The sequence below is a fragment of the Hyla sarda genome, chromosome 12, assembly GCF_029499605.1.
Source record: "Hyla sarda isolate aHylSar1 chromosome 12, aHylSar1.hap1, whole genome shotgun sequence".
NCBI lineage: Eukaryota > Metazoa > Chordata > Amphibia > Anura > Hylidae > Hyla > Hyla sarda.
The window spans coordinates 49,473,474-49,486,875 of NC_079200.1; the positions used below are offsets into that span (position 1 = coordinate 49,473,474).

Sequence of the window (13,402 nt, forward strand, 5' to 3'; positions counted from 1 at the left end):
ACAATTTTGCACCTAAAAATCCATATGATGGCTTAATTTTTGTGCCACCAATACTAGTTTGCAGTGACATCAGTCATTTTACCCAAAAATCTACGGCGAAACAGAAAAAAAAATCATTGTGCGACGAAATAGAAGAAAAAATTCAATTTTGTAACTTTTGGGGGCTTCCGTTTCTATGCAGTACATTTTTCAGTAAACATGACACCTTCTCTTTATTCTGTAGGTCCATACGATTAAAATAATACCCTACTTATATAGGTTTGATTTTGTTGTACTTCTGGAAAAAATCATAACTACATGCAGGAAAATTCATACGTTTAAAATTGTAATATTCTGACCCCTATAACATTTTTATTTTACCGCGTATGGGTAAAGGGGAGTAATTTGGACTTTTATTAGGGAAAGGGTTAAATGACATTTATTAACTTTTTTTTTACACTTTTTTTTTGCAGTGTTATAGCTCCTATAGGGGGCTATAACACTGCACACACTGATCTTATACACTGTTCACTGCAAAGCCATAGCTTCAAAAAGGGCTCTAGGTCTTCCCCAGGAAACTATAGACCGGTAAGTCTAACATGCATTGTGGGTAAATTGTTTGAAGGACTTATAAGGGATTACATACAGGAATACATAGGGGATAATAGTATAATAAGTGATAACCAGCATGGGTTTACTAAGGATAGAAGTTGTCAAACCAATCTAATTTGCTTTTATGAAGAGGTGAGTAGAAGCCTTGACAGAGGAATGGCTGTGGATATAGTGTTTCTGGATTTTGATAAAGCGTTTGATACTGTCCCTCATAGACGTCTGACAGGTAAGTTAAGGTCTTTGGGTTTGGAAATTTTAGTTTGTAACTGGATTGAACACTGGCTCATGGATCGTACCCAGAGAGTGGTGGTCAATGATTCGTACTCTGATTGGTCCCCGGTTATTAGTGGTGTACCCCAAGGTTCTGTACTGGGACCGCTGTTGTTTAATTTATTTATCAATGATATAGAGGATGGCATTAACAGCTCTGTTTCTATCTTTGCAGATGACACCAAGCTTTGTAGCACGGTACTGTCTATAGAGGATGTGTATAGGTTACAAGATGACTTGGATAGACTAAGTGTCTGGGCATCCACTTGGCAAATGAGGTTCAATGTGGATAAATGTAAAGTTATGCATCTGGGTACTAATAACCTGCATGCATCGTATGTCTTAGGGGGGATTAAACTGTCAGAGTCACTGGTAGAGAAGGACCTGGGTGTACTTGTAGATCACAGACTTCAGAATAGCATGCAATGTCAGGCTGCTGCTTCCAAGGCCGGCAGGATATTGTCATGTATAAAAAGAGGCATGGACTCAAGGGACAGGGACATAATACTCCCCCTTTATAAAGCATTGGTACGGCCTCACCTGGAATATGCTGTTCAGTTTTGGTCGCCTGTACATAAAAGGGACACTGTAGAGCTGGAAAGGGTGCAGAGACGTGCGACTAAACTAATATGGGGCATGGAACATCTTAGCTATGAGGAGCGATTAAAGGAGTTACAATTGTTTAGTCTTGAGAAGAGACATTTAAGGGGGGGGGGGGGGGGGGTATGATAAATGTATATAAGTATATTAATGGCCCATACAAAAAATATGGAGAAAAATTGTTCCAGGGTAAACCCCCCCCAAAGGATGAGGGGGCACTCCCTCTGTCTGGAGAAGAAAAGGTTTAGTCTCAAGGGGCGACACGCCTTCTTTACCATAAGAACTGTGAATTTATGGAACAGTCTACCTCAGGAACTGGTCACAGCAGGAAAATTTAACAGCTTTAAAACAGGGTTAGATACATTCCTGGAACAAAATAACATTAATGCTTATGAAGAAATATAAAATCCCTTCCCTTCCCCAATATCGCGCCACACCCCTACCCTTCAATTCCCTGGTTGAACTTGATTGACGTATGTCTTTTTTCAACCGTACTAACTATGTAACTATATGCATTTATCAGTGTTATCGGCGGTCGATTGCTCAAGCCTGCATCTCAGGCTTGGAGCAATCAATCGCCGAAGGGACGCGCCGGAGGAAGGGACCTCTGCTTGCGTCCTAGCTGATCGGGACACCGCATTTTCACTGCGGTGGTCCCAATCAGCCCCACTGAGCAACCGAAAGCGTTTACTTTTGTTTTAGACGCGGCGTTCAACTTTGAACGCCACGTCTAAAGGGTTAATAGCGTGCGGCATCACAATTTCTATTTTATTTTAAAATGATTTATTAAAGATATATAATTTTTACATGAATTTTTGTTATCTTCATTTTTTGTATAGTGGGGTCTAATTGATAGGTTTGTGCATTATTTTTGAGATTCCACATAGTGGTAATTACAACTAAATGGTCACTATATTTGTAGATTTATTAATCATTGGCGCTCCCATAGGAATAAATGGAGCGCGTGCAGTCTACCGGTAGACGACACACGCTCCTGACTGAGAGTGTCGGTGTCCTGGTGATCGCGGAGGGCCCAGCAGTCGGACTCCCTGCGATCAGCTACTTATCCCCCTATCCTGTGGATAGGGGATACGTTTTTTTTGTCGGCGTACTCCTTTAGAGGTGATATGACCATAGGCACCAGGAGATTGCTTTATCTTGCTCTTCCCTATAACCTGTGTCCCCCATCGTGCCTGATTTAATTAGTGTGTGAGTTATGTGATATATGTTTTGTTTTATAAGTCATTTGCATTATAAATGGTAATATGGAGTTACTGTGTCCTCCTATGACTTGTCTTGAATTTATCCTTACTCTTCCTTCCGCAATGAGGCAAATATGAATGAGTGTTGGAGTCAGACAAACATGACAAGTCTAAATGATCTGCTTTGTACTGTTGACTTCTGTATGAGAAACTTCACAATACAGTGTCACTGACATCCAGAGAGTATCCTCATGGAATGTGATCTTTGTCCTCCCTTCACCATGTTGCTTGTATTAACCCTTGTATTACTATGTGCAGGGAGGCATGATTTGAAGCTTTTAGGCACAAAATTTGTAAGAAACGGATGTCACTGTATGAACACATCTAACAGCAATACACACATACAAGGAACCTATGTGGACAGGCCATACAAACAAGGGCCTAAGGTGCCAAAATCAGTCAATGCTGTTGTGGCGGCTTAGGGTAGCGTGTATGGAGACTTATGGGTGATGTGACTATACTGAGAGTTTGTGACGCCAGGAGTGTTAACCACCACATTCCAAGGATGAAGTGGTTGCTGGTGCCAAGCACCGGGTAAGAAATATCACAAATGCAAGGCTAGGGTCAGGAGTGGCAACAGGATAATACAAGCAGAACAGTTAAAATTTTGTGCAATTTCGCTGAAGGATGTGTGGTGAGGGTGTTGGAAAGGGCAGATGTTTTTAAAGGGGTGATCCACCATGAGGTGATTTTAGTACGTACCTGCCAGAGAGTAATGGACATGCTTAGGAAGAATCTGCGCTTGTCTTGGGGCTAAATGGCTATGTTGTGAGATTACCATAACACACTGGCTATTTTTTTGTGAATTGGTATTTCCTGTTTGAGTTTTCTTTATTGCCTACAAATCCCATAATTCCATTTTCTTCCCTCTCGCACATCAGCCACCCCACCCATTGAAACATAAATGAGCTGCATCCATTCAAAAGACCTGTGGTTTTCAATCAGGGTGCCTACAGCTGTTGCATTAGTTGCAGATTGATCACTCCACCCATTGAAGCAGACAGGCTTCTTGTCATCAGCTGACTAGTGAGTCAGGTCTCAGCCGCATTGCAACCTAGGAAAAATCTGAGACAACAGTCATTTAGTATGCTGTTGAAAATAAATATTGGGGTGAAAATCACATAAGAATTGTGAGAAAACTGTCACACACAGGTACAGACACTATATTATGAACTACACTAAGTTTACAGCCACTGTAGCATAGTCAAATAAAAAAAATCCCTGGGATACCCCTTTAACCTTTAGGGCAGATGGTATTAACCCTTAGTGTTCGTGACGCCTGGGCTAGGTTATCCTCTACACCACCCGAAGTATGGCCGCTGGTTCCTGGGCCAGGTGCGGGGCAAACAATCACTCCGATGCAAGGTTAAAGTCTTTATAGCTCAGTTCAGGCCCAAGGAGATGCTCAGTGGACTTTAGCAGACCTGTTGGCTCTCTGGGACTTGTAGTGGACTTGGACTCAATGATGAAACCCATGCTGACTTTAGAGACTTGACAGACTTGGCAATACTGACTATACTTCTCCCCTGTATTTGTGCTTACCAGGCTTTGACTTTCACCTGTAGGGGTTACTGGTAGTGGCTGCATGGCTGCGTGACTAGGCCTTGGTCTCCCTCAGGAACACCAGACAACTCTCAGGTCTTCACTTGACTGTAACAGCACTCAGAACAGAACTGACTAGGCTACCTCCTCCCTGCTATATAAGGGAGCAATTTGGAGGAATCCCAACAAGTCACCTGTTCACTTGCACCTTCCCTGGTAACAGAGGTCTTAGTAACAATATTTAAAGGCACATTAACACATAAATGAAATACATTACCTTATTCATAACTTAATGGGTGAATAGAGTTCTGAGGAGTGTGGGGGCCAGGGGACTGGGACTGAGTCCACCTGATAGGACCTACAGGGTACAGAAGGGCAACTTCTCTACTGCACCACCACAGATGCTGTAAGGAACCACAGTTGCTATACTGGCACTTGTAGTCCTTTCCGACTAAGGCTTCTTTCACACTGCCGTTGCAATACAGCAGTGTGACATCCATCGGGGAACCCGCGGAGAATAGCGGGAGAAAAATTACATCATGCAATGTTTTTTCTTCCCGCTACTCCCATCAGAAAACAACAGAGCTCGACGGACCCAATAATAGTAAATGGGATCTGTCGGAACCCATTGTTTCCCATTGTGCCCCGTCAAAAATAACGTCTGTTAAGGCCAGAAAAAAAAAAAGGTGCCTAATGTACATTCCCCGGTGGGGCACAACGGCAGTGTGAAAGGGGCCTATGATGTGATTTGACTTTTCGGAACTTAACGTGGACAGACTTGACTGAGCTATCCTTGACGTGACTAGACTGACTGACTGAGACTTGACTTGAATAAGGCTTGACTTATCCGAAGGATAGGGGATAAGATGTCTGGGAACCCCCCGCGATCTCTCCTGCAGCACCCCCTGTCATCTGGTGCACAGAGCGGGCTTCGCTCCGTGCCTGAAGACTGTGATGCAGGGGCCAGAAAATTGTGACGTCACGGCCCTGCCCCCCATGATGCCTTGCCCCCTTAAAGGGGTACCCCGGTGGAAAACATTTTTCTTTAAATCAACTGGTGCCAGAAAGTTAAACAGATTTTTAAATGACTTCTATTCAAAAATGTTTACCCTTCCCGTACTTTTTAGCAGCTGTATGGTACAGAGGAAATTATTTTCTTTTTTTATTTCTTTTTTGTCTTGTCCACAGTGCTCTCTGCTGACACCTCTGTCCATGTCAGGAACTGTCCAGAGAAGCAGAGGTTTGCAATGGGGATTTTCTCCTGCTCTGGACAGTTCCTGATACGGGCATCAGGTGTCAGCAGAGAGCACTGTGGACAAGACAAAAAATAAATTAAAAAAGAAAAGAATTTCCTCTGTAACATACAGCTGTTAAAAAGTACTGGAAGGGTAAAGATTTTTTAATGCAAGTCTATGGGAGGGGGCGTGGTGGCCGTCACGCCCCCTCCCATAGACTTGCATTGAGGGGCCGTGATGTCACGATCTTCCGGCCCCTGCAACGCCAGTCATCAGGCACGCTCACTCCATGCACAAGATGACAGGGGGTGCTGCAGGAGAGATTGCGGTGGTTACCAGCTGCGGGACCCCCGCGATCAGACATCTTGTCCCCTATCCTTTGAGAACTTGACAGATGGACGACCTGGTCGATGGGACCCTGGTGAAGGGTGATGTCACTCAAGAACTGGAATCTTTACAGCAACTGGGTTTTTGGGCCTGTCCTCATCCAGTGAGGGATAGATCACACAGCAAAGGTGGGGGGAGCAGGGCAGGAGGCCCTGATTGGTCAAAGTGCTCATGTGATTCCCTATGCATCCTCTTACACAGTTGCAGTTAACACTTTACACGACAGAGAAAATACAAGTGAATTAAACAATAGAAATCACATCAGAATAAATTATAAAATGACATGATATTTAAACATGGAGTTGTGGGCCGGAGCACACACCATAAAGTGACATCCACCTGTCCATGACACAACATTGTCTGTAATACTCCTTGAGGAAGCCACACATTGTAGTGAAACATGTATAAGGTGGCAGTTTAGTGCTTTCAATTAGCAGTTCCAATGTCTACAATCACTAGCATAAATATAGCTACAGCTAACAGCGTGCAGATTTCAGTTGGCCACTGTGTAGTACCACTACAATCTGTCCGGTATCACAAAACTACGTGGTTCACCATATAACCAGTATAAGTGCTTTTATCTGAGTCTAGATTAACATACAATAAAAACTCTGGTTTCTTCCTACAGAGTCTAATGATAGGATGACCAGTTTGAGTGTTTATTACTGCATAAGGTTGTATACTACCTATCCACCTTGAGATCAACTGGTTTATCCACGTTAGATCTGCATAGTAATTGTATAAGAACAACAATAACAACAACCTTTTAGTCAAGTGACAATACATCTGGACAATGATTGCTGTTACCATAATAGCATGGTGTACTAATAGGATGTGTAAGTAAACTGACTGAGATTCATATATTTGGAATCTGCTGGCTTTAAAGGGGTACTCCGCCCTACCCCCCCCCCTCGTGATGTCACACCCTCCCTCTCAATGCAAGTCTATGGGAGGGGGCGTGACTGCCACCATGCCCCCTCCCATAGACTTGCATTGAGGGGGCGTGGCGTGACATCACCAGGGGGTGTGGCTGTAACGTCATGAGCGCCGACGCTCTAAACGAACACCGGGTGCTGCAGTCATTTTGTAGGCTGGTAATAATAAATATTGGAGTTAAAATCACATAAGAATTGTGAGAAAACCGTCACACACAGGTACAGACACTGTATTATGAACTCCCCTGCATTTTGACAGCCGGATACAAAAAGATACAGCATCAGCCTGATAGTACTAGGGTGTGATGTCACGCCCCCTCCCATAGGTTTGCATTGAGGGGGTCGAGTGTGACGTCACACTGGGGCGGAGCCGTGACGTCACAATGCTCCGGCCCCGTGATCGACAGTAATCAGACTCGGAGCGAACCCGCTCCGGGGACTGATTTTAATGGGGTACGGCGTGCAAGATCATGGGGGGTCCCCAGCAGCGGGACCCCCGCGATCAGGCATCTTATCCCCTATCCTTTGGATAGGGGATAAGATGTCTAAGTGCCGGTGTACCCCTTTAACAGTTGTGCATTCTTAGGAGGCCTTTAGCACTGGAACATAAAGAATTACATGCACCATAACTTTTATTATGTGTGTGGAGACTTGCTTTATTTGTACTCTGCGCTCATGGTCGTGGACGTTAGTATAACAATCCAAAGATGAATTCTATTAGGCTTAGATGTTGAACCGTCATGATGGGAGTTGTAGTTGGAGAGGCACAGGTTGCAGTTCACTGACTGTCAACCATGATGTTAATGAGAGTTAAACAAATAGTTGTTTCCTTCACCTTCTTCCTTTTGGTTGATTGTAAAACGTCTTAAAGTGTCTTGTACTGAGCAAACATCTCAGAAATCACATATTGCTGTAGCTGGAGAAGATGGGAACAGGGAGGGTCTGGCTCACAGTCAACACTCTGTAAGGATGCGCTAAACTTTGGACTGTCTTGAGCTCATTCATCACATGTCTCAGCATGGAGGAGATCTTCTGGGCAGTAGCAAAACTAGTGGCTCTATCAGTTGTCGCCTTCTCCCCTACACGGGCAGCGGTGAGTACCAGCAATCCATCCATTAGATGGCATAAGACGGATTGGAGTTGGCAAAACTGTGTGTATGTCTGATCAGAAGTGGACTGTGATATCCAAGGTGTTTTATTCATTACATTGCTATATGCACTGGGACACAATCCATTAACAGTCATCACTTCTACTGTCATGTTTATAGCTTATTGTGGTTTAGGCTGTGGGACTCTTTTTTAATCCATTATTTAGTTGTTTCAAATCTATCAATCTGAATTACTGCAGGAGCGTAAAATAAAAACACAAAACCTCAGAATGACCAACGTGCACTGACAAATCCAAAAACTGCTGATTTTAAGGGTTCAGTCATCTGTCAATAATAAAATCTCGTGTATAAATCTGCATTAAAATTCTAGTTGTCTGTATTGACCTTCGGATTGTTTATTGTGGATTTTAATGCTGATTTTGCTGTAGATATTGAGGTGTATTTTATTGCAGATATGATTTTTGTTATTTTTTTTAATGTTTTTTGGGGGGTTATTTTTTTTTCCCCCTTTTTTAATTAATTGGGTTGGTTACAATTCAATTCACTAACTTTTTGCTGTACTTTGATGCACAATTTCGGTGCAGATTCTAGAAGTGAAATTCGGTAACAAGTATGTGATATGTAAATCTGCCCCAAATATAATACTGGTGATGTTTCGAAACAGTCTGATTTGCAACAACCAATCACAGCTCTGGTTACATTTGATACGAAGATACGAAAGCTGATCTGTGATAGGTTGCTATGGGCAACACTGACAGTCTTTTATAAATCTGTTCTCTCCCCCCCCCCCCCCCCTAATAGAAAACTCTATTAGGAAATTGGGAGCTCTATCCATTAGGCTATGTTCACACTGCATATTTTTCCTGACAGGAAAAATACACCATGCCATGTGTGTCAGAAATTCCAAAGAAATTCAAAATTTTGGGACTAATCGGTGTCCTGCATCTCCAACACACATTCACAAGGAATATGCTCTGAATAAGTGACATGTCACTACAGATTATGCTATTGGCTACTGCATGTTGGTGCATACAGCGCCTGCAATATAGGCACCTGACCTATTCGTTACTCATATACTACTGTCAAGAGCAGGAGCAAATCCCTAAAGCAAACCTCTCCTGCTCCGGACAGTTCCTGACATGGACTATGCTAGAAATTTAACTCTGCGGGCCTCCTGTTTTTGAGATATTCTTAAAACTTAAAGGGGTTATCCACCATAAGGTGATTTTAGTACGTACCTGGCAGACAGTAATGGACATGCTTAGGAAGGATCTGCGCTTGTCCTGGGGCTAAATGGCTATGTTGTGAGATTACCATAACACTGTGGCTAGCTTTTTGTGAACTGGTATTTCCTGTTTGACTTTGCTTTTTTGACTACAAATCCCACAATTCCATTTTACTCCCTCCCACTTGTCAGCCACCCCACCCATTGAAACAAAAGACCTGTGGTTTTCAATCAGGGTGCCTTCAGCTGTTGCATTAGTTGCAGATTGATCCCTCCACCCATTGAAGCAGACAGGCTCCCTGTCATCACCTGCCTAGTGAGTCAGGTCTCGGCTGCATTGCAAGCTGGGAAAAATCTGAGACAACAGTCATTTTGTATGCTGGTAAAAATAAATATTGGGGTGAAAATCACAGAAGAATTGTGGGAAAACCGTCACACACAGGTAAAGACACTATATTATAAACTACACTAACTTTACAGCCCCTGTAGCATAGTCAAATAAAAAAACATCCTGGAATACCCCTTTAAACCCTTTTGTTTTTTCTTCCTTGCCTTCTACCAGCTATAACGCTTTCAATTTTTCATCTACAGACCCATATGAGGGCTTATTATTGCATCACTAATTTTACCACATTCTATGGTGAAACCCCCCCAATAAAAATTTGTGGGGCAAAATAACAAAAATAAAAAAAATCACCATTTTGCAATTTCTGAAGGCTTCTGTTTTTAGGCAGTACACCTTTTGGTAAAAATGACACATCATCTATATTCTGTAGGTTCATATGGTTAAAATGATCCTACATTTTTATAGGTTTTGTTTTATGATACTTCTTTTAAATGCTTAAAGGGGTATTCCAGGAATTTTTATTTTATTTGACTATGCTACAGGGGCTGTAAAGTTAGTGTAGTTCATAATATAGTGTCTTTACCTTTGTGTGACGTTTTTTTCACAATTCTTATGGGATTTTCATTCCACTATTTATTTTTAACAGCATACAAAATGACTGTTGTCTCTGATTTTTCCCAGCTTGCAATGCGGTCGAGACCTGACTCACTAGTCAGCTGATGACAGGGAGCCTGTCTTCTTCAATGGGTGGAGAGAGCAATCTGCAAGTAATGCAACAGCTGGAGGAACCCTGATTGAAAACCACAGGTCTGCAGCTCATTTATGCTTCAATGGGTTGGGGGGGGTAGCTGATGTGTGGGAAGGAGGAAAATGGAATCATGGGATTTGTAGGCAAACAAGAAAACTGAAAACAGGAAATACAAGTTCACAGAAAGCTAGCCACAGTGTTATGGTAATCTCACAGCATAGCCATTTAGCCCAAGACAAGCGCAGATCCTTCCTAAGCATGTCCATTACTGTCTGCCAGGTACGTACTAAAATCACCTAATGGTGGATAACCACTTTAAAATTGTCCTCTTCTGAACCCCTTTTCTGAGTTATTCTTTTCAGTCTGACCACAGTGCTCTCTTATGACACCTCTGTCCCTGTCAAGAACTTGCCAGAGTAAGAGAAATTCCCCATAGCAAACGTCTCCTGCTCTGCACCTTTTGCTGCGATAACAGCTGTAAGTCGCTTGGGGTATGTCTCTATCAGTTTTGCACATCGAGAGACTGAAATTTTTGCCCATTCCTCCTTGCAAAACAGCTCGAGCTCAGTGAGGTTGGATGGAGAGCGTTTGTGAACAGCAGTTTTCAGTTCTATCCACAGATTCTCGATTGGATTCAGGTCTGGACTTTTTCTTGGCCATTCTAACACCTGGATATGTTTATTTGTGAACCATTCCATTGTAGATTTTGCTTTATGTTTTGGATCATTGTCTTGTTGGAAGACAAATCTCCGTCCCAGTCTCAGGTCTTTTGCAGACTCCATCAGGTTTTCTTCCAGAATGGTCCTGTATTTGGCTCTATCCATCTTCCCATCAATTTTAACCATCTTCCCTGTCCCTGCTGAAGAAAAGCAGCCCCAAACCATGATGCTGCCACCACCATGTTTGATAGTGGGGATGGTGTGTTCAGGGTGATGAGCTGTGTTGCTTTTATGCCAAACATAATGTTTTGCATTGTTGCCAAAAAGTTCGATTTTGGTTTCATCTGACCAGAGCACCTTCTTCCACATGTTTGTTGTGTCTCCCAGGTGGCTTGTGGCAAACTTTAAACAACACTTTTTATGGATATCTTTAAGAAATGACTTTCTTCTTGCCACTCTTCCATAAAGGCCAGATTTGGGCAGTATACGACTGATTGTTGTCCTATGGACAGAGTCTCCCACGTCAGCTGTAGATCTCTGCAGTTCATCCAGAGTGATCATGGGCCTCTTGGCTGCATCTCTGATCAGTCTTCTCCTTGTATCAGCTGAAAGTTTAGAGGGACGGCCAGGTCTTTGTAGATTTGCAGTGGTCTGATACTCCTTCTATTTCAATATTATCGCTTGCACAGTGCTCCTTGGGATGTTTAAAGCTTGGGAAATCTTTTTGTATCCAAATTCAGCTTTAAACTTCTCCACAACAGTATCTCGGACCTGCCTGGTGTGTTCCTTGTTCTTCATGATGCTCTCTGTGCTTTAAACAGACCTCTGAGACTATCACAGTGCAGGTGCATTTATATGGAGACTTGATTACACACAGGTGGATTCTATTGATCATCATTAGTCATTTAGGTCAACATTGGATCATTCAGAGATCCTCACTGAACTTCTGGAGAGAGTTTGCTGCACTGAAAGTAAAGGGGCTGAATAATTTTGTACGCACAATTTTTTAATTTTTTATTTGTTAACAAAGTTTGAAATATCCAACAAATTTCGTTCCACTTCATGATTGTGACCAACTTGTTGTTGATTCTTCACAAAAAATTAGTTTTATATCTTTACGTTTGAAGCCTGAAATGTGGCAAAAGGTCGAAAAGTTCAAGGGGGCCGAATACTTTCACTATGCACTGTATATACCCACTGTACCAATGGGAGTCGGAAAGCACTACTGTTTAACCCCTTAACGCCGCAGGACGTATATTTACGTCCTGCGCCGGCTCCCGCGATATGAAGCGGGGTCACGCTGCGACCCCGCATCACATCGCGTCGGTCCCGTCGCTCATCAACGGCCGGGACCCGCGGCTAATACCACACATCGACGATCCCGGCAATGTGCAGTATTAACCCTTTAGACGCGGCGGTCAAAGCTGACCGCCGCTTCTAAAGTGAAAGTGAAAGTATCCCGGCTAGTCAGTCGGGCTGTTCGGGACCGCCGTGGTGAAATCGCAGCGTCCCGAACAGCTTACAAGACACCAGGAGGGCCCTTACCTGCCTCCTCGGTGTCCGATCGACGAATGACTGCTCCGTGCCTGAGATCCAGGCAGGAGCAGTCAAGCGCCGATAACACTGATAACAATAACACTGATCACAGGCGTGTTAATACACGCCAGTGATCTGTGTAAGAGATCAGTGTGTGCAGTGTTATAGGTCCCTATGGGACCTATAACACTGCAAAAAAAAAGTACAAAGTGTTAATATAGGTCATTTAACCCCTACCTAATAAAAGTTTGAATCACCCACCTTTTCCCATAAAAAAAATAAAACAGTGTAAATAAAAATAAACATATGTGATATCGTTGCGTGCGTAAATGTACGAACTTAAAAAATATATCGTTAATTAAACCGCACGGTCAATGGCATACACGTAAAAAAATTCCAAAGTCCAAAAAAGCGTATTTTGGTCACTTTTTATACCATTAAAAAATGAATAAAAAGTGATCAAAAAGTCCGATCAAAACAAAAATCATACCAATGAAAACTTCAGATCACGGCGCAAAAAATACCTGTACCACCCTGTACGTGGAAAACTAAAAAAGTTATAGGGGTCAAAAGATGACATTTTTAAACGTATAAATGTTCCTGCATTTAGTTATGATCTTTTCCAGAAGTACGACAAAATCAAACCTATATAAATAGGGAATCATTTTAACCGTATGGACCTACAGAATAATGACAAGGTGTCATTTTTACCGAAATATGCACTGCGTAGAAACGGAAGCCCCCAAAAGTTACAAAATTGCGTTTTTTCTTTGATTTTGTCGCACAATTATTTTTTTTTCCGTTTCGCCGTGAATTTTTGGGTAAAATGACTAATGTCACTGCAAAGTAGAATTGGTGATGCAAAAAATAAGCCATAATATGGATTTTTAGGTGGAAAATTGAAAGGGTTATGATTTTTAAAAGGTAAGGAGGAAAAAACGAAAGTGCAAAAACGGA

General features: G+C 42.5%; 1 protein-coding gene across 1 annotated transcript in view; it reads left to right on the top strand.

Moving 5' to 3' along the window:
- LOC130296739 (parathyroid hormone/parathyroid hormone-related peptide receptor-like) overlaps positions 1 to 13,402 on the top strand; it is a 64,969-nt gene that overhangs the window by 742 nt on the left and 50,825 nt on the right. The gene's annotated exons all lie outside the window — the stretch shown is intronic.